General features: G+C 45.0%; 1 pseudogene; it reads right to left on the minus strand.

Annotated features, from left to right (window-relative positions):
• Positions 1–24,400: 24,400 nt before the first annotated feature.
• LOC126282627 (5S ribosomal RNA) lies at positions 24,401–24,518 on the minus strand (annotated as a pseudogene).
• Between the last annotated feature and the right edge of the window lie 1,723 nt (positions 24,519–26,241).

Genomic DNA, 26,241 nt, shown 5'->3' on the forward strand with positions numbered 1-26,241 from the left:
AATGATACGCGAAAAGTGCAATGGAACTTTCGGCTTTATCCACTAAGTCGCTCACATATATTGTGAAAAGAAATGGTTGTATTACACTCATGTGGGGGTACGCCCAAAGTTATTTTTACGTATGAACATTTTTCTCCATTGAGAATGAAGTGCTGTATTTGTCTGCTAAATACTCTTCAGTTAAGTCACACATGTCTGATATGCCTTACGCTCTTTTTTTTTCGTTGATTAGGCGTGTGTGCGGAACTGTATCGAACACCTTCCGTTAAGTCAAGGAAGACGGTATAGCCTGAGAGAGGAGTTCAATAAGTACTGCTAAACTTCTTTTCTCGGCCAATTTCGGTCGAAAAAATGCGGAATTTTTTGTGAGATATCCTAAATTTTTCTGCTTCAGCCTCTATAGTTTCAAGATTTCCGATAGGTGTCGGCGCTATACGTAGCCTTCAAAATGGCGTCTGTAACGGAGGTGTACTGCATGCAGACAACTGCCGTTTAGTTTCTTTTGGAGGAAACCCGGAGCATCGCAGATATTCATAGGCGCTCAAAGAATGTATACGGAGACCTGACAGTGAACAAAAGCAAGGTGAGCCGCTGGGCGAGGCGTCTGTCAACATCGCAACAAAGCCGCGCTAACGTGTCCTAGCTACCGCTTGCCGGCCGACCACATATAGCTGTGGCTTCTGCACAGTTGGAACGTCTGGGCACTCACTTTCGGGGTACTGTAGCGCCTGGACACGTTTCCTGTCTGCTGGAATCGTTGCGTTAATCTTGAGATCGCACTTTGTGGCCCACGGAGGGCGCGTGCTACGACCTGCTGTGTTTGACCAGTCTTCAGTCGCCCTAGTATTCTACCCCTCATAACGTCATCCTTTGAGCCATTTTCAACACACACTCACCATTACCATGTGTGGAAATGTCTGCATACCTACTCGCTGAGCCGTACTCTGACATGCACCAACGCACCTCTGCGTATGTGGACTGCTGCCAGCGCCACCGTGCGACGACCGCAGGTCACATGCACCGCATGGTCATACCCAGAGCTGATTTAAACCCGTAAACCGCCCACCAGAGTGTAGTTTCACCATGTATCAGCGTTATCCTTCATTTATGAGCCTAAGTGTATTTGGCGATATCTATTGGATCTCGTGGACGATCAGAGCAAGGAGCAATGCACTTGAACTGAACACTGGAATTGCTACTTTGTTGTTGTTGTTGTGGTCTTCAGTCCTGAGACTGGTTTGATGCAGCTCTCCATGCTGCTCTATCCTGTGCAAGCTTCTTCATCTCCCAATACCTACTGTAGCCTACAACCTTCTGAATCTGTTTAGTGTGTTCATATCTTGGTCTCCCTCTACGATTTTACCCTCCACGCTGCTCTCCAGTACTAAATTCGTGATCCCTTGGTGCCTCAGAACATGTCCTACCAACCGATCCCTTCTTCTAGTCAAGTTGTGCCACAAACTCCTCTTCTCCCCAATTCTATTCAGTACCTCTTCATTAGTTATGTTATCTACCCATCTAATCTTCAGAATTCTTCTGTAGAACCACATTTCGAAAGCTTCTATTCTCTTCTTGTCTAAACTATTTTACGTCCACGTTTCACTTCCATACAGCGCTATAATCCATACAAATACTTTCAGGAACGACTTCCTGACACTTAAATCTATACTCGATGTTAACAAACTTCTCTTTTTCAGAAACGCTTTCCTTGCCATAGCCAGTCTACATTTTATATCCTCTCTACTTCGACCATCATCAGTTATTTTGCTCCCCAAATAGCAAAACTCCTTTACTACTTTAAGGGTCTCATTTCTTAATCTAATTCCCTCGCATCACCCGACTTAATTCGACTACATCCATTATCCTCGTTTTGCTTTTGTTGATGTTCATCTTATACCCTCCTTTCAAGACACTGTCCATTCTGTTCAACTGCTGTTCCAAGTCCTTTGCTGTCTGTGACAGAATTACAATGTTATCGGCGAACCTCAATGTTTTTATTTCTTCTCCATAGATTTTGATACCTTCTCCGAACTTTTCTTTTGTTTCCTTTACTGCTTCCTCAATATACAGAGTGAATAGCATCGGGTAGAGGCTACAACCCTGTCTCACTCCCTTCCCAAGCACTACCTTCCTTTCATGTCCCTCGAGTCTTATAACTGCCATCTGGTTTGTGCAGAAATTGTAAATAGCCTTTCGGTCCTTGTGTTTTACCCCTGCCACTTTCAGAATTTAAAAGAGAATATTCCAGTCAACATTTTCAAAAGGTTTCTCTAAGTCTACAAATGCTAGAAACGTATGTTTGCCTTTCCTTAATCTTTCTTCTCAGATAAGTCGTAGGGTCAGTATTGCCTAAATAACTTAGGTCACTCGAATCTGAACTACCAGTAAATTAAAAAATATAAAACGAAGAAGGACTTGCGGAGCAAATAATCCGAAACCTGTCGTACAAAGAAAAAAAGAGAAAAAAAATTCATCCATTGAAACGATATGGTTCTAGAGACCTTTTCAGGTCTTTAACATTTGTGATATATGTGTGAAGACTGAAGCGACGAATGAAAATTTCTACTAAACTTAGAATTTATTAGAATTTAGTCTGTGGTTACGTGGCGTTTCTCTTTATATTTTAAACAGGCCGCACAGGAAGAGTGCACTAAACAGTTGTGTGTGTACAGTAATACGGCACACATTATTCTCTTGCCAGTCGTACTGTTAAGTTACAGGTGAAATAAGAGAAGAGGGCATTGCACGTGACACTTTGGCGTCCGAGCAGCAGCGCCAGCCGGCGCCGAATGTTTTAACGATTCGCCTCTCCTGCAGAGGCTTGACCTCGGCGCGGGGACCTCCTGCTGCGAGCCCGTCTGGACACGTGCCGCATCTCGAGGTGGGGTCGGGGGCGGGCGGTGCGGGGGTGGCGGCGGCGGCGGCAGAGGCGACTCAGGCGACGACGGATGGCGGGGGCGGATCCGGAGAGCTCCGCCGTCCCGCGCCTCTGTATTGATCCGGTGGCGGCGGCGGCTGCTCTGGAGGCGGTGGAGGCGGCGGCGGCGGCGGCGGAGGCGGAGGCTGGACGCGGGACGGACAGACGGACAGAGCGGCCGCTGTGGCGCTAATTGAATGCCAGGCGCACGCGGCCGGGCTGACGCGCGCCGCCGCCGCCGCCCGGCAGCCAGCGCCGCTGCTGAGGTCCGAGTCACGTCGGCTGCTCCACAGCGGTAAGCGGCTGATTAAAGTACCCGCCGGACGTGCCGGTCCAAACCTGCAACACGGAAGCAACTCTGTGCGTAACTAAATGCAGTCAGAGGAAGCTTAACCGTAATTGACTAAAATCCTAAGAAGTTATCATTTTATGACAAGTCTATAACAGAATTTTCCTCCCCGAAAGATCAATAAGTCTTAGACCGACAGGTAACAACCAACGTCCGACTGCTCAATTAGAAAGTAAGTACAAGGCACGACGATTTGGACTATAGTGAAACGGGCCGAAGTGTCCACGAATTTTGCGAGTGCGTTTGAGAGCGGTTAGTCGCGTAAATCGTCAGGGCACGTTTATAGTTATAAAACTGCTGCAACCTACCGTAGACTACCATAAGTAAGCGTAGACTATGGTAGCTTGCGCGCCCGGACGGTCGTGCGGTCTAACGCACGGATTTCCGGCCGGGAAGGAGCGCCTGGTCCCCGGCTCGAATCCGCCCAGCTGATTTGTGTCGAGGTCAGGTGAACCGGCCAGTCTCTGGATGGTTTTTAGGCGGTTTCCATTCTGCCGCGGCGAATGCAGGCTGGTTCCCCTTATTCCGCCTCAGTTACACTATGTCAGCGATTGCTGCGCAAACAAGTTCTCCACGTACGCGTACGCCACCATTACTCTACCACGCAAACATAGAGGTTACACTCGTCTGGTGTGAAACATACCCTGGGGGGTCCACCGGGGGCCGAATCGCACAATAACCCTGGGTTCGGTGTGGGGCGGCGGAGAGGTGAAGTGGTCTGTGGTAGTCGTCGTGGGGTTGTGGACCATTGCGGCTGCGGCGGGGACGGAGTCTCTCCGTCGTTTCTAGGTCCCCGGTTCACGTACAATACATACAGTACAATACAATGGTAGGTTTCCTAGTAGCTTTGGTGAGTTAAGGTCGTACTTATGTTAACTTGTGCGTTAGGTGTGTTGCATACTTATCGGACGTCGCCTCACGATGCTCGCTTTCTTTACGTATGTCAGCAGTGTCTATAAGAATCCCCTAAATACCAAATACAGTGAACCGTATAGAAACAGAGTGAGGATATATAAGGGATCAACTAACCAATAGACCATTTTTGTTCTACATAGTTATAATTCTGTTACTTAAAGATGAACAGTATTATAGCAAAACAAACTGTCAATGTTCAGTTCAGGCTATACTCGTAATGGTTGATTCGGGACGTGAAACAGAGGAATGTTGTAGTAAAAACAAAGAAAACGGTACAGATTTGTCAGATTGCACCAGAAATCGCCATTTCCGCAACAAAAACGTAAAATCGCAGAACAAAAATATGTCAAACAGCGCTTCAATATTTCGTCGACCTTATATAAAACAGGTTTCTCTTAATCATAGACCACTTTCACATTTGTCAATAACAACAGGGTACTCATGCCTTTTAGAATTATGAAGAACATTCTATTTTGTACAAAATAACAACAACAGTTACGTATATTTTTATGTTTGTGCATGTAAGCTATACTTGCGTAAGAAGTAATTGCTTTGGTTACAAAAAAGAGCAGAAGTTATGCGATCAACTAACGTTTACTGCTTATGAAATTATGTTCAAAACAAGGAACCAAACACACACAAAAAAAAACTAAGAGAAGTCTTAAGCAGCCAGTTTCTCTCTTCCACATTCATATGTGTTTCCTTCGCTACCAATGCTATCTGTACAACGGTACTCCTACCATTTACTAACTCATTTATGTAGCGTACCAAAACTACCGAACCTAACAGGAAACGACGCATATCCAGTTTACCAGTACAGGATCAACAGGAAAGGCAATGAGCTCTGTTAATGTTGTCACTTGAATACTACGGATCACACCATCTTTAAATGTGATGCCTACAATTAAAGTAGGGAACCAGTTCATAAGGGGCAGTGAAATGAAAACTAGACGGATTGAAAAGAGCAAGTGAACTGTTAAGGTGATCGCCATCTCTGTTAATACATTTATGCCACGGTGAGACAATATCTTCATAGAGAAATATTTGCAGGTTCCTATGGATCCAAGGTAGTCGGTGTGCACCTCCGAAGCAAATCGACGGCCGTGAATGTATTTCTTCAAGCCTTCAAAATTATAAAAATTGCATGTGGAGAGATCGGAGCTGTATGAACGACAAGTGCAACATACGGTTCTAACCACATGTGGCCAAGATAGTTTCAAGTACGCTGCAGAAGTTTCGTTGGAAAACCCTTACGCTTCCCCCATAGAGTCGCAAATTACCCGACATGTGTTTTCCATATTCTTAGAGTCCTGCAGAAAGATCTTTATGGCCATTGATTTGGTTTGGGCGAAGAGGTGCATGTCTGCATATAATCCATAATTTCCGGCCGCTGTGGCGGAGAGGTTCTAGTCGCTTCAGTCCGCAACCGCGCTGCTGCTACGGTCGCAAGTTCGAATCCTGCCTCGGGCATGTATGTGTGTGATGTCCTTAGGTTAGTTAGGTTTAAGTAGTTCTAAGTCTATGGGACTGATGGCCTCAAATGTTAAGTTCCATAGTGATTAGAGCCATTTTGAAACCATGATTCTGCAAGTAACAGCACACATTTTTCCATGAAAGCATTGATCATCTTGTGTCACAGTGGGATAAATGTATAAACAGTTATGGTGATTGCTTTTAAAGTAATAGACGGTTTGCTTACTTTTTTTCCATTTACCTTGTTTTCCTTTGACAGCCCCTTATAAAGGGTATAAGTGCAGATATTTCTACTGGTGACTGAGGACAGTGCTGAACATTACATCAGTACTTACTTCAGTTGTAGACCGATATATATAGCTATTAGGAGTGGCATGTTCATAGGTTAGTTAGTACCTCCAAGTACATGTGGCAAGAGCAAACAATTAATGCTTATTTTTCCCTGGGTAGCAGGTGATGTGTTGAGGTGTGAACACGTGGATGAAAAACGGTTGCTCTATACTCAATGCATAGTCCACTTAGTGGTGTAAGTTTTATCACCTCGCTAACAGGAAACAAAGGGTGTCAGTGCAAGGGACTAGTGAATTAAGTCATCGGTAATCATCAGAATGGGAAGAAATTACATGTGGTGTCCCACAAGGATCCATCTTAGGGCCATTGCTTTTTCTTGTGTACATTAATGATCTCTCATCAGTTACACCTTGCAGAATACATCAGTTAGTAAATTGCTTAACATGTTAATAGAAAGAATGTTAGATGCAGAGAAAAACCAATTAACACACTGATGTGGGTACACATTAAAGTACCGATGATCACGATATTTGCACTTATATCCCTAACAGCCTGTATATAACTGAGCGATTATCACGGAACACAGAACCTTGTACCAGTTTCCAGCTTCCTAACTAACATTTCTATGGGCAACAACAATTTTACTCCCAGTATTTCACTTAATTATTGATCGAATGAAAAAAGTGTAAAATGCTGTCATAGTGTACTCCGTGCGAGGTATAATCTTAGGTTGAAAGTCTAACGCAATAAGGTAAGTATTACAGTTAGGAACAATGTGTTTGTCTAGAGGCGCGCAGATACCCGTACTTCATGCAGCCAGTATTTGAGAATGAGAGCATTTAGCGAATTCCAACAAACCGTACACGTAATTCCAAAACTGAACAACGCTTTTTCTCCCTTACAGATACCTCAAGGCGATGAAAGGAAAAAAGTTTATCGCTTACTAGATCTTCGTTGCACACAGTGAAACGTTAGAGTCAGACATGACGTTTTAATTTAATCCTTTAGTTATACTGACTCTATTCGCACACAGTTTTTAGACAGTACCAACCTATATCACTGAATGTGCCTGCAAATTTACACCATTACACGACACCAAATTCAGGAAATATGACATTATAGACATTTAGATGCATGGAAAACTAGCTTCTGCTAACAGTGGAGTGCGGTAGAACTTCAACATAAAGCCTGACGTTTTAATTTATCACTTTTTTGGTACTAACTCAATTCGCAATACACTTTGCAGACAATATTCGCAATACGCTTTGCTGACACTATGTAAATACACTCCTGGAAATTGAAATAAGAACACCGTGAATTCATTGTCCCAGGAAGGGGAAACTTTATTGACACATTCCTGGGGTCAGATACATCACATGATCACACTGACAGAACCACAGGCACATAGACACAGGCAACAGAGCATGCACAATGTCGGCACTAGTACAGTGTATATCCACCTTTCGCAGCAATGCAGGCTGCTATTCTCCCATGGAGACGATCGTAGAGATGCTGGATGTAGTCCTGTGGAACGGCTTGCCATGCCATTTCCACCTGGCGCCTCAGTTGGACCAGCGTTCGTGCTGGACGTGCAGACCGCGTGAGACGATGCTTCATCCAGTCCCAAACATGCTCAATGGGGGACAGATCCGGAGATCTTGCTGGCCAGGGTAGTTGACTTACACCTTCTAGAGCACGTTGGGTGGCACGGGATACATGCGGACGTGCATTGTCCTGTTGGAACAGCAAGTTCCCTTGCCGGTCTAGGAATGGTAGAACGATGGGTTCGATGACGGTTTGGATGTACCGTGCACTATTCAGTGTCCCCTCGACGATCACCAGAGGTGTACGGCCAGTGTAGGAGATCGCTCCCCACACCATGATGCCGGGTGTTGGCCCTGTGTGCCTCGGTCGTATGCAGTCCTGATTGTGGCGCTCACCTGCACGGCGCCAAACACGCATACGACCATCATTGGCACCAAGGCAGAAGCGACTCTCATCGCTGAAGACGACACGTCTCCATTCATCCCTCCATTCACGCCTGTCGCGACACCACTGGAGGTGGGCTGCACGATGTTGGGGCGTGAGCGGAAGACGGCCTAACGGTGTGCGGGGCCGTAGCCCAGCTTCATGGAGACGATTGCGAATGGTCCTCGCCGGTACCCCAGGAGCAACAGTGTCCCTAATTTGGTGGGAAGTGGCGGTGCGGTCCCCTACGGCACTGCGTAGGATCCTACGGTCTTGGCGTGCATCCGTGCGTCGCTGCGGTCCGGTCCCAGGTCGACGGGCACGTGCACCTTCCGCCGACCACTGGCGACAACATCGATGTACTGTGGAGACCTCACGCCCCACGTGTTGAGCAATTTGGCGGTAAGTCCACCCGGCCTCCCGCATGCCCACTATACGCCCTCGCTCGAAGTCTGTCAACTGCACATACGGTTCACGTCCCCGCTGTCGCGGCATGCTACCAGTGTTAAAGACTGTGATGGAGCTCCGTATGCCACGGCAAACTGGCTGACACTGACGGCGGCGGTGCACAAATGCTGCGCAGCTAGCGCCATTCGACGGCCAACACCGCGGTTCCTGGTGTGTCCGCTGTGCCGTGCGTGTGATCATTGCTTGTACAGCCCTCTCGCAGTGTCCGGAGCAAGTATGGTGGGTCTGACACACCGGTGTCAATGTGTTGTTTTTTCCATTTCCAGGAGTGTATACCGCTGAATGTTCCTGCAAAATTATATCACTGTAGAATACAAACTTCGGGAGGTATTACGTCATAAACACTGAGGTACGTGGAAAACTTGGTGTTGTTTAAGATGAAGGGCAGATTGCCCGAACTTTATTCATCTGTTGTTGCTCAATGAGAGCTCGTAGCGTAAAATTTTAAGCATAATCTCAAAGTTTTCTATACTTTTTGTGGCCTATGTGCCTAACGTCCACGCTCGTAGCGTAAAATTTTAAGCATAATCTCAAAGTTTTCTATACTTTTTGTGGCCTATGTGCCTAACGTGGTATATTTAACACATCACTTCATTCGTAAAGTAATCAAATGTTCAAACCAGTTTTGTACATGGGAGTTCGATTTCTTAAAGAACCGGGGAAGAGGGATTATACTGGTAGAGACTAACCAGTCACTACAGGAACTTTCAAGAAATTACAAACGGTGAACAGTAATAGAAAATACTGATAATCATTTCCCTGAAAAAAAACAAACAGATTTTACAGGCTCCACGAAATTACTGAGTTCCTTATTTCGCGCCCAACATCACTACAGAAGTGTTAACGTGATTGACGGAGTGCTAGTGAGTGTACCTTATGTTGTGGAATGTGTCAATACAAGCGTTGCGTTACAGAAAGTGCGTGTGTAACCAAGATCAAAGGCGAAAATACAGTAGAACGCAAAGTACCACATCAGTCCCACGTCGGAGGGAAGAGCTTAGCCCATCAAGTGTAATATTATGCACATATTCGTAACTGAGACTAGGAAAACCAACATATATTTCGTAAACAGAAATCTTCCAGGACATAGGACACTGCGTTTATCGATGAAATTCAAAGCGCTGTTGGGGAAAAGTGAATAGGTTCATGCCGACGCTATAAATCCGGTCTCTGGTGATGTACAGTAGCGCAAACCTCCCCCAAGATCATGCAAATTTTGATGAAAGGGAGAAAATATGTGTATCACACCACACATGAATATATCATCTATCTGTGACGGAAACAAGTTGTCACTGTAACAGTTACTTTTATTACCTAAGACATTAACATATGAATCACCCTCTGAGATAAGTAAGTGGACTCTTAATAAATGAACAAGACAGTGCTAATGAGCTAGGCCTTGGAAAAAGTAAGATGTGACCCTGGTCGAGTTAGGGAAATGGAGATCGTAGGAGCAGACAAAATCTTGGCAATTGCTGATTATGTTGTATACTTGGCGACACCCTCGAGCAAGTAAGTGCTGATACTTCCCGATTTCTTCACTTGAGAGGGAAATTGGACTGGTGGTAAATGGTGATAAAACCGAATATCTCATTGCATCACGCCATCGAGCACTTCTTCTTTCCACTGTTGTGGCGGGTACCTTTGAACGAGTTCAAAAATTCAGGCACCTGTAATCCATACGATAGAAATACATCAACGACTTTTAAACGCCCGTCGCTTGGTCTTTGGTTTAGACAATTTATTCAAGCCGAATCTAATGTAATGAAAGAATGTGATACAGTTGTACACGATATTTGTACTACCGGTACTTTTACATGGTTGTGAAACCCGGGCGACATCCATCACAGCTGAAGAAGCAATCTGAGCCTTCGCCAGGAAGATACTTCCAAAGAGCTATTGTTGCCTCTACAATATGGAACGAAGAACGGAAAACGACCTGCACCAGCGGTCTGGAAAGCCACGAATTGGCGGAAAATTAGGGCAGAAGAAGCCAGTTCCTTTGCTGATTTGAATCCCTCCATAGCCGAGTCCTCCATTCCCAGCGTGCTAAGGAAACGCTCAAGGGGACGTCCATGAACGCGGTGGGAGTATCAGGTATTGACAAATCTTAAAAAAATGAGCCGACCGCGTTGGAAGACGAACCTAGACCCCAGTGACGATAGACTATTGCCAGCAGTAGGTACACTGTAAGACAAAACAAACGAATGAGTAATGAAAATTGGTTACTAACCGATATTCATACTGGTATCGACATCAAATGCAGAAATTAACTTTGGTGGCTGATCCGTGAATATGTGACGCTGGAGCGCATTTTCACCCTCAAGCTTGCTAGGATAGTAAACAGGGCATATTTCGACACCAGGGTATAAAGTTTTTGCGAATTTCTTTCCTTGTACGCAGCTGGACAGTAACTAGGTCTCGCATACAGATGCGTTAACAATATACGCAGGTGTCAGCATTTGAGAGAGGTAGCGTAGTTGGGCTCAAAGAAGCCGGTTGGAATAATAGACGAATCGCTCGACATTTCAGTGGTAGCGACGTCACGATGTGCACAGGAATGGGCGGAACATGGGCCAATACATCGTACAGAAGGAAACGGCTGAACTAGACGGACAGCCAAACGCGAAGACCGAGAGACCGTCAGAGAGGCTCCGGGATTCACCATTATCATCGATCCAACTTGCAACCAGGCGCGTCAGTGACCACTGGGATCATTAACAGGGACCTCAGAGAAATGGATCTTGAGCTCGCGGCGTCCCTTGCGCCGACTCCAATTGTCCTCTGTACGCCAACAAGCCCATTTACAGCGGATCCGACACATTTGGCCTGGAATATCATTGACTGGAATAGAACCATCTTCAGTGATGAGTCCCGCCTAGAAATGAGCCCCGATGAGTGGCGAAGATGTGCCTGGACACGCCCTGAACAGCGGTGGGATACCACACAACCCGACAATCAGCAGTGAGCGTCTGGGGTGCCATTTCGTTTACTGACAAGATATATTTGGTAGTCACCCGCAGCACCCTTATAAGAAAGCCGCAACGAACGATATTTTACGCCCCGTTTCGTGGCCGTTAATTGGAAGCCATCCTGGGCGTACATTTGAACAAGATAATGCCCGTCCTCACAAGGCGAAAATTTCTACTGCTTCTCTTCTGCTTCTCTTCGTGGTTGCCAAAACCTACGTTGATCAGCAGATCGCTGGATCTCTCACCAACTGAGAGCGTTTGGAGGATTATGGGCACGGCCTCTCCAATCATCTCGGGAATTTCATGATAGAATGCGCCAGTTGGGCAGAATTTGGCACGATATTTCTCAAGGTGGACATTCGAGAACTCTGTCGGTCAACGCCAAGCCAGATAACTGCTTGCATAATAACCAGATGTAGACCAAAGCCTTATTGACTTGCTCTATCTGTGAAACTCTTTCTCTTGAACAAATCATCGAATTTTTCTGAAACTGTAATCATTTCTTGAGCATACATGTACATCTCATCTATCGATTTCCATCCCATTCGGATAATTCTTTCCTGTTGAGTCTTCCTTTTTTTCTATCTTTCTTTTTTCTTTTGAGTGTATCTACTCTGTTTTCATTCATTGACTTCTCTTTTTTATTGTACTTTTTACAATGTGACTCTTTACATTTTTTACTGTGTATAGTTTTTATTTTTCATATGTAGTAAGGTTTTTTCTTTTGTTTCCTACTGTAGGTCTCCAAAGCCCCTTACGCAATAAATTATGGTGATTTTGGCCGGTGATATATTGCGACCCCTCTGTGTATGCGGCCTTGGGGTGGGGAGTTATTTCACCATCCCTTCGATTTGACCCTGGTTAAGAAGATAGGTTTATTCATACAACGAAGGCTTTCACGACGGATGGTACTGTTATTGATAATTCTTCCGGCTTATATAGCCGTGGTCCATGGAATACTTCTGTTCCTAACGTTTCGTCCAATACTACTTTGGACATCCTCAGAGATATGGCTGGTCCTGTTGAGTCCTGCCGACTCATACCCCTGAGGATGTCGAAAGTAGTATTGGACGAAACATTAGGAGTAGAGGTATTTCATGGACCACGGCCATATAACCCTTAAGAATTATCAACGATAGTTAGATTTATGGTGGTTTAAAATGAAATCAAGTGAGAAATGAGTGAACATTGAGTAATTGAGATAGTGCAAGGCCACAGGGAGGGGGTTTTGAATGGTGTGGATACGGAGGGATGAGGAGAAACCGTGAAGAGAGTTACATCGAACCGTCAAACTGAACATAATACCGAGGAAGGAAAGAAAGAGACGTGCGCCGTGGCCAGCCACTGGTTTTAATTGGGAGGGTACCGCAGAGCGAGCGAGGACACGACGCAGCCACTGGCCTCCCTCATCCCTCAGCTCCCCTCGGCTGGAGCCCTGCGGGTGGTCCGCTGGCCCCGGCGCGTAAGCCTCTTTGGGAGAATTAACGGCGCTAATTCAAGGAACCGGGCGCACAATAGCGCCGGCTAATGGCGCTGTTGACACACAAGATGGCGGCCGGCGCGGTTCGGGTTGCGGGCACCCCTTTATCCATTATCGGATAACCGAGGCCGACGCCGCGACCGGAAGTCGTTAGGACGCGCGCGACACAGTTCGCGCATTACGGCGCTCGCGCTGATTGGCCGATGACAGGCGGCTATCAATTACGGTGGCCTGTCCTGCCGCGGGACGCGGCGTGTGGCTGCCAGGTGCGCCCTGGGCGAAGGGGCAGCGTCCGACAATGCTGTGTCTGCTCTGGACCACCCGGACACCGGGCGACACGCTTCGTGCTGGCAAAAAGTGAATCAGACAACGATACGTCATTAGACGTAAGCAGATAGCTCTTCGTATACCTGAAGCCTCTCGCGGGAAAGAGGAGGAATGAATCCAGATGGCGGTGTGACCTGGAATTATTCACAGAGCCGGATACGAAACCACACAAACACAGCAATAAATCTACACCACACCAGACATTAATTGGATTGGCCCCGTGACACCTCATCAGCTGAGGTAACAAACCATACGTGGTGTTGTAACTGGATTATCTTGTACCTCACACTTTGCTTGGTCCTGTAAATTATGAAAATTTAGTTTTTTTCCCCTTGCTTCTGACAACAGTACTTCACATGTATACATTCAAAGCCTTTCACTCTTTGTGACTGATAAATGAATCCAGTCCCAAAGAAAGCAAGTGCTGGCAGATGTGAAAATTACCGAACTATCGATTTAATAAGTCACGGATGCAAAATACTAACGCAAAATCTTTCCAAACGAATGGAAAAACTGGTACAAGCCGACCTCGCGAAAGATCAGCTTGGATTCCGTAGAAATATTGGAACGCGTCAGGCAATACTGACCCTTGACTTATCTTAGAAGCTAGATTAATAAAAGGCAAACCTACGTTTCTAGCATGTGTACACTTAGAAAAAGCTTTTGACAATATCGACTGGAATACTATATTAAAAAATCCGGAAGATGGCAGGGGTAAAATATAGGGAGCGAAAGGCTATTTACAGTTTGTACAGAAACCAGATGGCAGTTATAAGAGTCGAGGGACATGAAAGGGAAGCAGTGATTGGGAAGGGAGTGAGACAGGGTTGTAGCCTCTCCCCGATGTTATTCAATCTGTATATTCAGCAAGCAGTAAAGGAAACAAAAGAAAAATTTGTAATAGGTATTAAAATCCATGGAGGAGAAGTAAAAACTTTGAGGTTCGCCGATGACATTATAAATCTGTCAGAGACAGCAAAGAACCTGGAACGGAATGGACAGTGTCTTGAAAGGAGGATATAAGATGAACATCAACAGAAGCAAAACGAGGATAATGAAATGTAGTCGAATTAAGCCATGCTGAGGGAATTACACTAGGAAATGAGACACTTAGAGTAGTAAAGGAGTTTTGCTATTTGGGGAGCAAAATAACTGATGAAGGTCGAAGTAGAGAGGATATAAAATGTAGACTGGCAAAGGCAAGGAAAGCGTTTCTGAAGAAGAGAAATTTGTTAACATCGAGTATAGATTTAAGTGTCAGGAGGTCGTTTCTGAAAGTATTTGTATTGAGTGTAGCCATGTATGGAAGTGAAACATGGACGATAAATAGTTTGGACAAGAAGAGAATAGAAGCTTTCGAAATGTGGTTCTACAGAAGAATTCTGAAGATTAGATGGGTAGATCACATAACTAATGAAGAGGTACTGAATAGAATTGGGGAGAAGAGGAGTTTGTGGCACAACTTGACTAGAAGAAGGGATCCGTTGGTAGAACATGTTCTGAGGCATTAAGGGATCACCAATTTAGTATTGGAGGGCAGCGTGAAGGGTAAAAATCGTAGAGGGAGACCAAGAGATGAATACACTAAGCAGATTCAGAAGGATGTAGGCTATAGTACGAACTGGGAGATGAAGCAGCTTCACAGGATAGAGCAGTATGGAGAGCTGCATCAAACCAATCTCAGAACTGAAGACCACCGCAACAACAACAGACAAACTGGAATGAGTACATACTATAAGTATGTAGCATACACTACGATACCCATCAAAATCAGTTGCAGTCCTCGCAGAGTGACAACACTATCATGTTTACAGCCAAAAAAGATAATGAAAAATACAAATCAGGTATCTTTGGAGTAGTTAAAAGTAGTACTACAGTCATTTGGTGTGCAGAAAAGGGGTTACCTGGAAAGTTTTCCTAGATTTTTTAGCTTTGGTATTTTTACAGATTTCGACATGCTCTATTCGAATTTTCACTTTCCCATCTCATATTTATAACGCTCGTGTCGCCATATGGGAAAAATTGGCCTCAGAACATTTTTTTGGCAGGTTCTTCTTTCCAACTCATTTACAACGTAAATAGTTAAGGAATAAATTAAACTACAGAAAATTTCCTATAATTCATGTGGAATTCTCTTTTTGCCGCAAGTGCGAAGGGTCACGTGGACTAAGCGTTTGCGACTCCCCCCCTCACCGGCCCCTTCCTTTCTACGGAACATCTGCCGGGAGAGCTCAAATATTCTGCCTGAATACCAGTACGAGCTACAGTGTCATTCGCTTTTTTGGAGACAAGGCTTCTAAGGAAATGAACAGTTGTATTTGCAAAAATCCATTGCAAGGAAGTGAGGTTACTGAAGTGAAGGAGAAAGATCTGGAGACTCGTATCTCAAGTATTCGAAGAAAGGCCAGCAAGTTGAAACTCTGGGTGGCTCCTATGGGTGTCGATAGCGCTTTAATAATGAGAAGGTGCGAATAATAAAGATAAATAAAAATCCACATCTTTCCGTAGAGGAAGCGATGTCGCATCTTCCCATACGAAACTGCGATCCATTACCCCAACATCCTCGTTCAGAGATCACTGTTTTTGTTTTACGCTGCTCAGATAATACCAGAGTCTGCAGTGAAACAAATACAGGTACGCTTGTAACATTCTGTAAATAATGTGTGACTTATCCATGAAAAACAGCATTTTAGAACTGGCTAGAGCTCTCAGTGACAATTGTGGTCGAGCGATTGTTCATCGTGTCAGGCATGTCAATGATCTGGTCTCGGTCCATACACAGTACCACATCTCGTGTAAGGAAAAACTGTACCTAGCATCTCCGACTGAAAAAAATTAAAATAACGCTCCTTGCGCAAACGAGATCGACATGTGGATTAGCACTAATGAAGATTTAACAAAACCGCCACTGACTCGACCTCACTGGAGGTGTGGAAATAAGTTTGTGGCAAAAACGTGTGTTGGAGTAGACTTTGTGGAGCTCGTATGCTAAAACTATTCAGTTTACAAAAATAGTAACACATAAATTACGCCGGCGGGGGTGGCCGAGCGGTTCTAGGCGCTACTGTCTGGAACCGCGCGACCCCTACGGTCGCAGGTTCGAATCCTGCCTCGGGTATGGATGTGTGTGATGTCCTTAGGTTAGTTAGGTAAGTAGTTCTAAGTTCTAGGTGACTGATGACCTCAGAAGTTAAGTCCCATATTGCTCAGAGCCATTTTTTGAACATATATTACTGGAAATTTTCTCTGGTTTAATTTATTACTCGACTATTTTCGTCGTTAAATGAGTCGGACAGGAGATATTTTCAGAAAACTATTTTTGGGCGCTATTTTTTCCATGTGATGGAGCGATTGGCAAAGGTATGGAGCGCCGAAGTAAAAAAATCCGGAAGAGAACGTCGAAATCTACAAACCTACCAAGTAAAACTGCAAAAACTACCGAAACTAGCTCATTTAAATGATCAGAGAAGCCACTGTGAAGTCACTCAAAGGAAACAATCCGAAACTCAATTTTTCCACCTCAGTTTTCATGTACAATATTTCTGCGCATATTGTTGTTTTCTTTTCATTAAAGTATTAGTCTGTCAATCAGTTTAATAGTTTTCAAGATTCACAGCATATGAGACCCATACCAACTGGAACAAAGTGGGGACAATGAACCTACAAAAAGGACAGCAAGAATTGTTACATGTGTGGTTGACTCAGGGGAGAACATCTTGGAGATGTTGAAAAAGGGGGAATTGAAGAATGTTGAAGTGACGCCAACTATTCCGTGAAAATCTACTTACGGTGTTCCAAAAAACAGTATTAAGTGAAGAATGTAGAGAGACTCTTAATACCTCTATGCATCGCTCCCCTAAGGACCATGAAGGCAAGATTAAGTTACAGCACGCACAGAGGCGTCAATGGTGTCTCTTGGGCCAACCGCAGCCGTCTCGATCCTGTAATATGCCGAAGTCGATCATCAGCGAAGTCAGTTTGAACATAAAATCGGCCCTTCCGTGTAAAGTGTGGTGTGGATTTGGAGCATGATTTGCGTGTTGTCGGTTTCCTTGTGGCAGCCGTGGCAGCTGTGTGATCAGAATAGTTGGTTATCATTGTGGTACACGTCATCCAGCTGTCATTAATGTAGCGGTTAAACAGTAGAGGCCTAGGGCGCTACCCTTAACTCTATACCGTACTGTGTTGACTGTTTGCCCTGAATGTCAGCGTTGCAAGTTATGTTCGTGAGATGTGAGGATATGAAACATACGAACCCGTCGGGGAAACCAGCATAATTCACAGTTTCTGAATGAGGCCGTTGCGTCAGAGCCGTCTGGTCTCACATAATATTTTTTTCCTCTCTTCTACATGATGAGATCCTTAGTCTCAATTAATAAAAGAACAGAGAGCTTAGCATGAAACAGACATTATAATAGCAAACTTAACCACGTCTGTGTTTATGATATGTTTCTTACGTATGCTGTCTCTTATCTCAATAGCCTCAGCACTGGATTAGAGACTAACTGGAATGAGATAATCTTAATGGTTCAAATGGCTCTGAGCACTATGGGACTTAACTTCTGAGGTTATCAGTCCCCTGGAACTTAGAACTACTTAAACCTAACTAACCTCAGGACATCACACACATCAATGCCCGAAGCAGGATTCGAACCTGCTACCGTTGCAGATAATCTTCAGCTTCAGGTTGTTTTCTAAGTTCGCAGCTTACATCATGCCACTAATACGCTCTCATTCAGCTCTCTCGTAGGTCAATCATGACTCGGAACCAGTTTGTTTGCTGGCTAGACAGAATTCCTTATGTCCCCTAAGCTCGTATTTTTATTAGCCCACGCTACCAGCCGGCCGCGGTGGTCTCGCGGTTCTAGGCGCGCAGTCCGGAACCGTGGGACTGCTACGGTTGCAGGTTCGAATCCTGCCTCGGGCATGGATGTGTGTGATGTCCTTAGGTTAGTTAGGTTTAAGTAGTTCTAAGTTATAGGGGACTAATGACCACAGCAGTTGAGTCCCATAGTGCTCAGAGCCATTTGAACGAACCACGCTACCAAACAGGATCAATAATCTTTTATCTGTTGCACTTCAGGAGACATGCAGAGACACGCGACACGGCACTGACCTTGCACCAGGAATATTGTAACAGTCGGACATAGCGTAGGATGTGAAAAATGCGTAGTATCTTGAAAAGAGTTTGTAGGATGAATATCAGCAGAGATAAAATGAGACTGATAGACTGTTGTCGAAATTAAGTCAGGCGATACTACGAAAATCAGATTAGTGAATGAGATGTCAGATACTATTTCGAAAAAAAAAGTAAATGACGACGGCAGAAGTGAAGAGGAAATAAAACAAAGACTAACAATAACAAGAAATGTTTTCTCAGAAAGATAAATTTACGAACATCGAATACGAATTGGAGCTTTAAGAGGGCTTTTCTGAAAGGGGTTTCATAACTGCCACATATCGCTATGCTACATTGTTTCATTCTCTGCCACTATGTCATGGTTATTTTGTAAGCACTGGACATGTGTGTTTGGTGTTTCGCGTTGGGACGGTGCACTACCTGTGTGACCTCAGAATCCTGTTGTCGGCAGAAGCGAGTCAGTGAATCTCATTAGACAGGAGCGCCTCCATAGTGAGGTGGACAATTTTCACCGAAGAAACGCAACTGCCTGGTTCATGGTATTGCTGGCCCAGCTGCAGACTGGGGGCGCCGTGGCGTCACAGTCGCCCCTAAAGAATAACTGAGTTTGATGCTTTTGCCCTTTCTGCATGAACATCAGAGACCAGCTTGAGAAGTATAACTGCTTTCACGCCAAAAGTTTGGTTATCCAATAGGCTCCAGTTGTGCCGCCACCGTACTTGGCGCAAAGAGCCTTACCAATCGAAAAATAGTGTTATGGGCTGTTACCAACCTGATGCTTGTTAATTTGCATTTTGTATGTCAATAGTGGGTATTTTGTTTTCCATTTCCCTGTTTTGTATAAAATAAACGACATTCTGGTCGAACGGACTGGCAACGGCATTAAGTCATCCTCTCCATGTAGAGTTTTTGAAAGTAAAGGGTGGAGGGTTGTGAGCTTAGATTCCGAAAATTTGTCTCCAGGATGTCATGGAGAGCGTGTCATCTCCAGCCGTCGTCTGGTATTCGTTGGCGCACGCTATCTGGTTTGGAGAAATGTAAGTGTTACACACTGCAGTGACGCGATCTACATTCTGAGCAGATCACTACTTGCTTAATTTTCCACCCAAAAAATGGTTCAAATGTCTCTGAGCGCTATGGGACTTAACTTCTGAGGTCATCAGTCCCCTAGAACTTAGAACAACTTAAACGTAACAAACCTAAGGACATTACACACACCCAGGCCCGAGGCAGGATTCGAACCTGCGACCGTAACGAATTTGCCACACAACTTGGTATGCTTAATTTCGCTATAAATTTTAGCATCTTATTGTATGCTCGATTTTTACACCTGCCCTGATGATCTTTCTCCATTACAGTTTTCCCCAGTTTTTAGTGCCTCTCCACAGTGTTGCAGAGCACTGTAAGGTACCTCGTTGGGGAGGGACGACAAAATGTTGATTGATACACGTATTCTATTTACTTTGATTTATCTGCACATCAAAAATTAGACAATTAACATTCAATACAAAATGACATTAAAATACTCTCATTGATAATTAATTCTTCATACACATTAATGGGAACCCGTGATAACTTCTTAATAAACATTTAATAATGGCAGCCTGTACGAACGCATATCTGAGATATCGTACGTGAGGGTTGGAGGGACTGAGAATAAACTGCACAAGTGCCGAGTGATTATCGTGAAACTGATTAGCACAGAATGGAACTAGTGAAGGTAATATGTAAAATTACTTAAGGTAATACGTCACACCTCTTGTGGATTTTGGCAGTGAGGGTTGGGTTGTTTGGGGAAGGAGACCAGATAGCTAGGTCATCGGACTCATCGGATTAGGGAAGGAAGTCGGCCGTGCTCTTTCAAAGGAACCATCCCGGAATTTGCCTGGAACGATTTAGGGAAATCATGGAAAACCTAAATCAGGATGGCCGGACGCGGGATTGAACCGTCGTCCTCCCGTATTGGAAGTGACCTGCTCATGACTTCGCAAGGTAGGTCTTAAAAGTGAGCTTTAGACACTGCAAAATTATAACTTGACTTGAAATTCCCTACACATCGCACAGTAGTGGCTCGGTCTCACAATAGCGTAGCAGTCGGTGATCGAAACACTGGTGTATCAATCAATAGTAGCGGCGGCGGTGCTAGCCTGCGGCTGAGTGTTGTGTGGCAAAGTCCCCCAAATGCAACAGACCACCTCGTGGCTGAGGCTGACGAAGGTGGCGGAGCGGTAGCAGTGCCCCAAGATGAGAGGCAAAATGACCAGACTGAACTTAACTAACAAGCAGTCAGCGGAATAAGTGAAGTGAAGTGATTCCTATGTGACAGGGAAACCTCACTTTGCCACGTTTTTCGATAAATGCTCATCTTAACTGGTTGGGTGCTGAATCTTCTGCTCCCCGACCGATCAAAATGCTCCTCAAAGAGTGCATGTGCCATATTCTGGTCTATGTTTTAGTCAGTCTGTGATTTCCCTTCTACCATTCATCAATGAAAAAAGTCATACGTCGCCATTCCTGCCTCTCTCCGCGACCATTGAAGCACCTTCCTCCCAGCACTGTCATGTTTTTCTGTCGCTCCGGAAAGAGTTTACATCAACTAATGTGGCCAATTTCCGTAGATGTCATATCCTTAAACACAGTCTTTTGTAAGAGCTATGCTTTCGGCGGGGTCCTCACAATTTTCAAAGGCCCAGGTTGGGGCTTTCTTTTCACATGTAAGACAGCGACCTCCAGTGTCTGTCCCAAAAGTCAGATGTCTACATTAGACTGACAATACTGCTTTTCACTGAAAATTTGTTCTCACTCGACCCCATAATAAGATATGGACAGATGGTAGTCACAGGATATCCTAACTGTTGTCCATCTGCACGCCGGTACCGTGGTTCTGGGTCTAGCGAATTTGCTAGCCGAACAGGAGGGACTCAGCAGGGTCCCTGACCTGCGGCGCTTGGCACTGTGGCCGAGTTACATTACATTACAGTAATACTTGCTCCATGGGCCATGAATACGACGTATCGTAATGATGTGGAACGTGGCAGTTTAACATGTTTTTTTACACAATATAATGGCTTTTTGCACAATTACTACCTCATACAGGGTGCCCAGAAAAGAGCTCCCTGATTTCAAAATTAAATATCTCGAAAACAAAGATCGATAGAGGAATGCAGTAAACGGTATGTTTATTGTGAAAGCTGTAAGAAGTTTACACAGCAGTTTGAAATAATAGTTACAAAAGCTGCTAACAGATGGCGCTGTACGCTGTGCAGCTCATATCAGCATACATAAGTGAAATTATCGTATGAAAACAATCTTTGCAAACAATCACATCACAATGTTTTCAAAATGTTCACCATCGGCACTACAGAGGTGGCGCAAACTAAGAATGAAATTCCACATCACATTTCGTAGTGTCTCAACCGAAATGGTTTCACATGCCACAGAGATCGCCGATTCAAGCTCGTCCAGCGTGGCGGGATGCTTCGGGTAGACCATGTCTTTCACTGCGCCCCACAAATAAAAGTCACAGGGAGTCAAATCCGGCGAATATGGAGGCCAATCCGTGCCTGCACCAGTAAATTTGGGATATTCCAAAGCAATGACTCGATTCCCGAAGTATTCCTCAAGAAAGCGAAACACTTGTTTGGTCCGATGTGGTCGGGCTCCATCTTGCATAAACCATTCAGTACCTGGTCGATCCTCTAACGCTTGCTGTGTGGCGACAAATTGTTCGAAAATTGCAACGTAACGTGCACCAATGACCGTTTCTCGAATGAAAAAGGGCAAATAATGCCTTTGCTGCATACTGCAGCCCACACAGTAACTTTAGCAGAATACGGGGGTTTCGCTTCACACCAATATGGCTTTTCGTAACCCGAAAATCGCCAGTTCTGCTTCTTCGCGTATCCATTCAGGTGGAAGTGTGCTTCATCTGTAAACCAGTTGCAGCAAAAATCAAATCCTTCACTATCAATCATTGTGAGCATCTGATTAGCAAAGACAACCCTTTGTTGCACAGCTCGTACGGGTATGGCTTGGTGCGTTTGAATTTTGAATGGAAACATGTGTAGGCTCTTTCTCGGTATTTTCTGCGTGCTGGAACCCTTCAGACCAGTCTCAGATGCAATTCTACGGACAGATGACATTGGATTTCGCTTAATAATTCCAGAAACTGTGGCGATATTTTCAGGCGTATCTGCGGTTTGCTTGCAGCCAACATGCCCCACTAGATCATCAGTTACGCTGCCTGTTCGTTGAAGTTTTGCGAAGAGCGTACGAATGGTTTTCGCATCGGGTCCTTTTGGAACATTAAATCGTGCTTGAAAACTTCGCCTTGTTGCCGTAGGACTCTCTTCTAACTCTAGCACCAGAAAAACGCGTTGTTCAATGGAGTGCACGGTTTTAATCTCTTCCTTCGGTACGCTAACCTTCTTTCACGTTTCAATAGTGGAACTTATCGCTCTGGGCCTCGGATCACTATTTATACTAGGCATTACTATGGCGCTTACAGCGCCATCTGTTAGCAGGTTTTGTAACTATCATTTCAAACTACTGTATAAACTTCTTACAGCTTTCACAATAAACATACCGTTTACAGCTTTCCTCTATCGATCTTTGTTTTTCAGATATTTAATTTTGAAATCAGGGAGTCCTTTTCTGGACACCCTGTATCTAAAAATTCCTCCATTGAGTAGAAGGAGTTGTCATTCAGAAATTCTTTTAATTTGTTTTTAAATGATAGTTGGCTATTTGTCTGACATTTAATGCTATTTGGCAAATGACGTAAGATTTTTATGGCAGAATATTTCACCCTTTTCTGCACCAATCTCACATTTAACCCAGAATAGTGACGGTCATCCTTTCTTCTAGTGTTGTAGTATGCACTTCGCTATTGTTTTGGAATTGGAATGGGTTGTTAATAAATTCCATAAGTGACTAAATGTTTTGTGAATGTACTGTGAGTGCCCCGATTTCCTTATATATATATCTCTGCAAGATGATCTCGACCTGGGCTCCAGCTATCTTTCTGACTGCACACTTTTGTGAAATGAATAAGTTTTCTCTTAATGATGAATTACCACAAAATATGATACCATCTTAAAGCAGTAAATCAAAGCAGGCATAATAGTCTAATTAACTAATGTGTTTATCACCACAATTTGCAATAACCCTAATAGCATAAGTAGCTGAACCTAACTGTTTCAGCAGATCATCAATGTGTTTCTTCCAATTCAATTTCTCGTCAATATACACACCCAGAAATTTTGAATATTTTTCCTTAGCAACAGGCTTCTGCTCAAAGTCTATATTTAGCAGTGGTGTTATGGCATTGTACGGAATTGTATGTACTGTGTTTTCTCTAAATTTAGTGAGATTCCACTTGCAGAGAACCGTTCAAATGTTCAAATGTGTGTGAAATCTTGTGGGACTTAACTGCTAAGGTCATCAGTCAACCTAACTCATCCGAAGAACAAACACATACACCCATGCCCGAGAGAGGACTCGAACCAACTCCAGGATCAGCCGCACAGTCCATGACTGCAGCGCCCACGACCGCTCGGATAATCCCGCGCGGCTGCAGAGAACCACTTAATAATTTTCTGAAAGACGTTGTTTACTATTTCCTCAGCTGATTCTTGTTTGTTGGATGTGATTACTCGATTTGTATCAACAGCAAAAATAACTAGCTTTGCATCTTAGTTAATATAGAAAGGCAAATCATTAATATCTATTAAGAACAATAAACGGACTCTACACTGAACCCCAGTTTGCTTCCAGAAGATTCCCGTATTTCGAAGCAGTATGCAAGTCTGTTTAACGTTATTATGGAAACTGATAAAAAAAGCACTCCGTCTTCAGGCCAGGAGTGGCCTAGTGGGGTCCATCCGACAGCCATGTCATCCTCAGTGGAGGATGCGGATAGGAGGGGCGTGGGGTCAGCACACCGCTCTCCCGGTCGGTACCATTCGGTCAATGTGTTTCTTCCAATTCAATTTCTCGTCAATACACACACCGAGAAAAATTTGAATATTTTGCCTTAGCAACAGGCTTCTGTTCAAAGTTTCCTCAATTGGATTCACGAAGCTGAGTGCACCCCGAAAAATGGCAACAGCGCATGGCGGCCTGGATGGTCACCCATCCAAGTGCCGGCCACGCCCGACAGCGCCTAACTTCGGTGATCTCACGGGAACCGGTGTATCCACTGCGGCAAGACCGTTGCCATGGAAACAAATGGTCAGTCATATATTTAATATCAATTCATTTCTGCGGTTGTAATAAATTATTCTGTTTCAGCATGGATCTCCACTATGAATTAATGTGAATTTACTTATGTTGGGTGACTGTTCGGAAAAGGAGGCCCGTAATGCTGTTAGCATACACTGATGTTAGCTAGTGCACGATGCGTTTCAGTACGTTGCACTGTTAATTGTTACCACCCGGTATCGGTATGGAGAAGAACATAGCGGTGAGAGGGACTTAACTGGAGAGGACTGACACTTACTAACGCGGAAATCGCCGTCTTGCGTCAGGCGCAGGTGGCCCCAAACGCAACGCAGCGCCTGTTCAGGGCCCAGAGCTTCTAGACGGGCAACGGCGCGCCGGTCGGCCAATTATGCAGATTTATCCGGCGGACGCCCCGTCCTGCCCTTGATGGCTCTCCAGAATTGAGAAACGTATCAATAAGGCGGCTGCCTCGCCGGCCGAGCTCGTCTCGTTACTCGCCTCGCCATCCATCTCTGTGGCGACGGCAGCTGAGGGGACGGCCCGCACCTCTGCCGGCACTCCCCAACTCGTCGTCGACCGCAAGACCATTGTGTAGTATCAAGGCATTCTGATTTTCAGTCGTAGGACGAAACAGGGATATGCGCTATCGATAGTCAACAAGGCCATCGACAGGCTACCTACGCCTATCCCTACTTCAGCCAAGACCAAATACACTACTGGCCCTTAAAATTGCTACACCATGAAAAAAGGAGATGATAAACGGGTGTTCATTGGACAAATATATTATACTAGAGCTGACACGTGATTACATTTTCACGCGATTTCAATACATAGATCCTGAGAACTCAGTACCCAGAACAACCACCTCTGGCCGTAATGACGGCCTTGATACGCCTGGGCGTTGAGTCAAACACAGCTTGGATGGCGGTTACAGGTAAAGCTGCCCATGCAGCTACAACACGATACCACAGTTCATCAAAAGTAGTGACTGGCGTATTGAGAGGAGCCAGTTGCTCGGCCACCATTGATCAGACGTTTTCAATTGGCGAGAGATCAGGAGAGTGTGCTGGCCACGACAGCAGTCGAACATTTTCTGTATCCAGAGAGGCCCGCACAGGACCTGCAACATGCGGTCGTGCATTATCCTGCTGAAATGTAGGGTTTCGCAGTGATCGAATGAAGGGTAGACCCACGGGTCGTAACACATCTGAAATGTAACGTCCACTGTTCAAAGTGCCGTCAGTGCGAACAAGAGGTGACCGAGACGTGGAACCAATGGCACCCCATACCATCACGCCGGGTGATACGCCAGTATGGCGATGATGAATACTGGCTTCCATCATGCGTTCACCGCGATGTCGCCAAACATTGATGTGGTCGCATCAATCATGACGCTGTAAACAGAACCTGGATTCATCCGAAAAAATGGCGTTTTTCCATTCGTGCACCTAGGTTCGTCGTTGAGTACACCATCGCAGGCGCTCCTGTCTGTGACGCAGTGTCAAGGGTCACCGCAGCCATGGTCTCCGAGCTGATAGTCCATGTTGCTTCAAACGTCGTCGAGCTGTTCGTGCAGATGGTTGTTGTCTTGCAAACGTCCCCATCTGTTGACTCAGGGATCGAGACGTGGCTGCACGATCCGTTACAGACATGCGGATAAGACGCCTGTCATCTCGACTGCTAGTGATACGAGGCCGTTGGGATCCAGCACGGCGTTCC

This window comes from Schistocerca gregaria, chromosome 7, assembly GCF_023897955.1.
Source record: "Schistocerca gregaria isolate iqSchGreg1 chromosome 7, iqSchGreg1.2, whole genome shotgun sequence".
Classification (NCBI taxonomy): domain Eukaryota; kingdom Metazoa; phylum Arthropoda; class Insecta; order Orthoptera; family Acrididae; genus Schistocerca; species Schistocerca gregaria.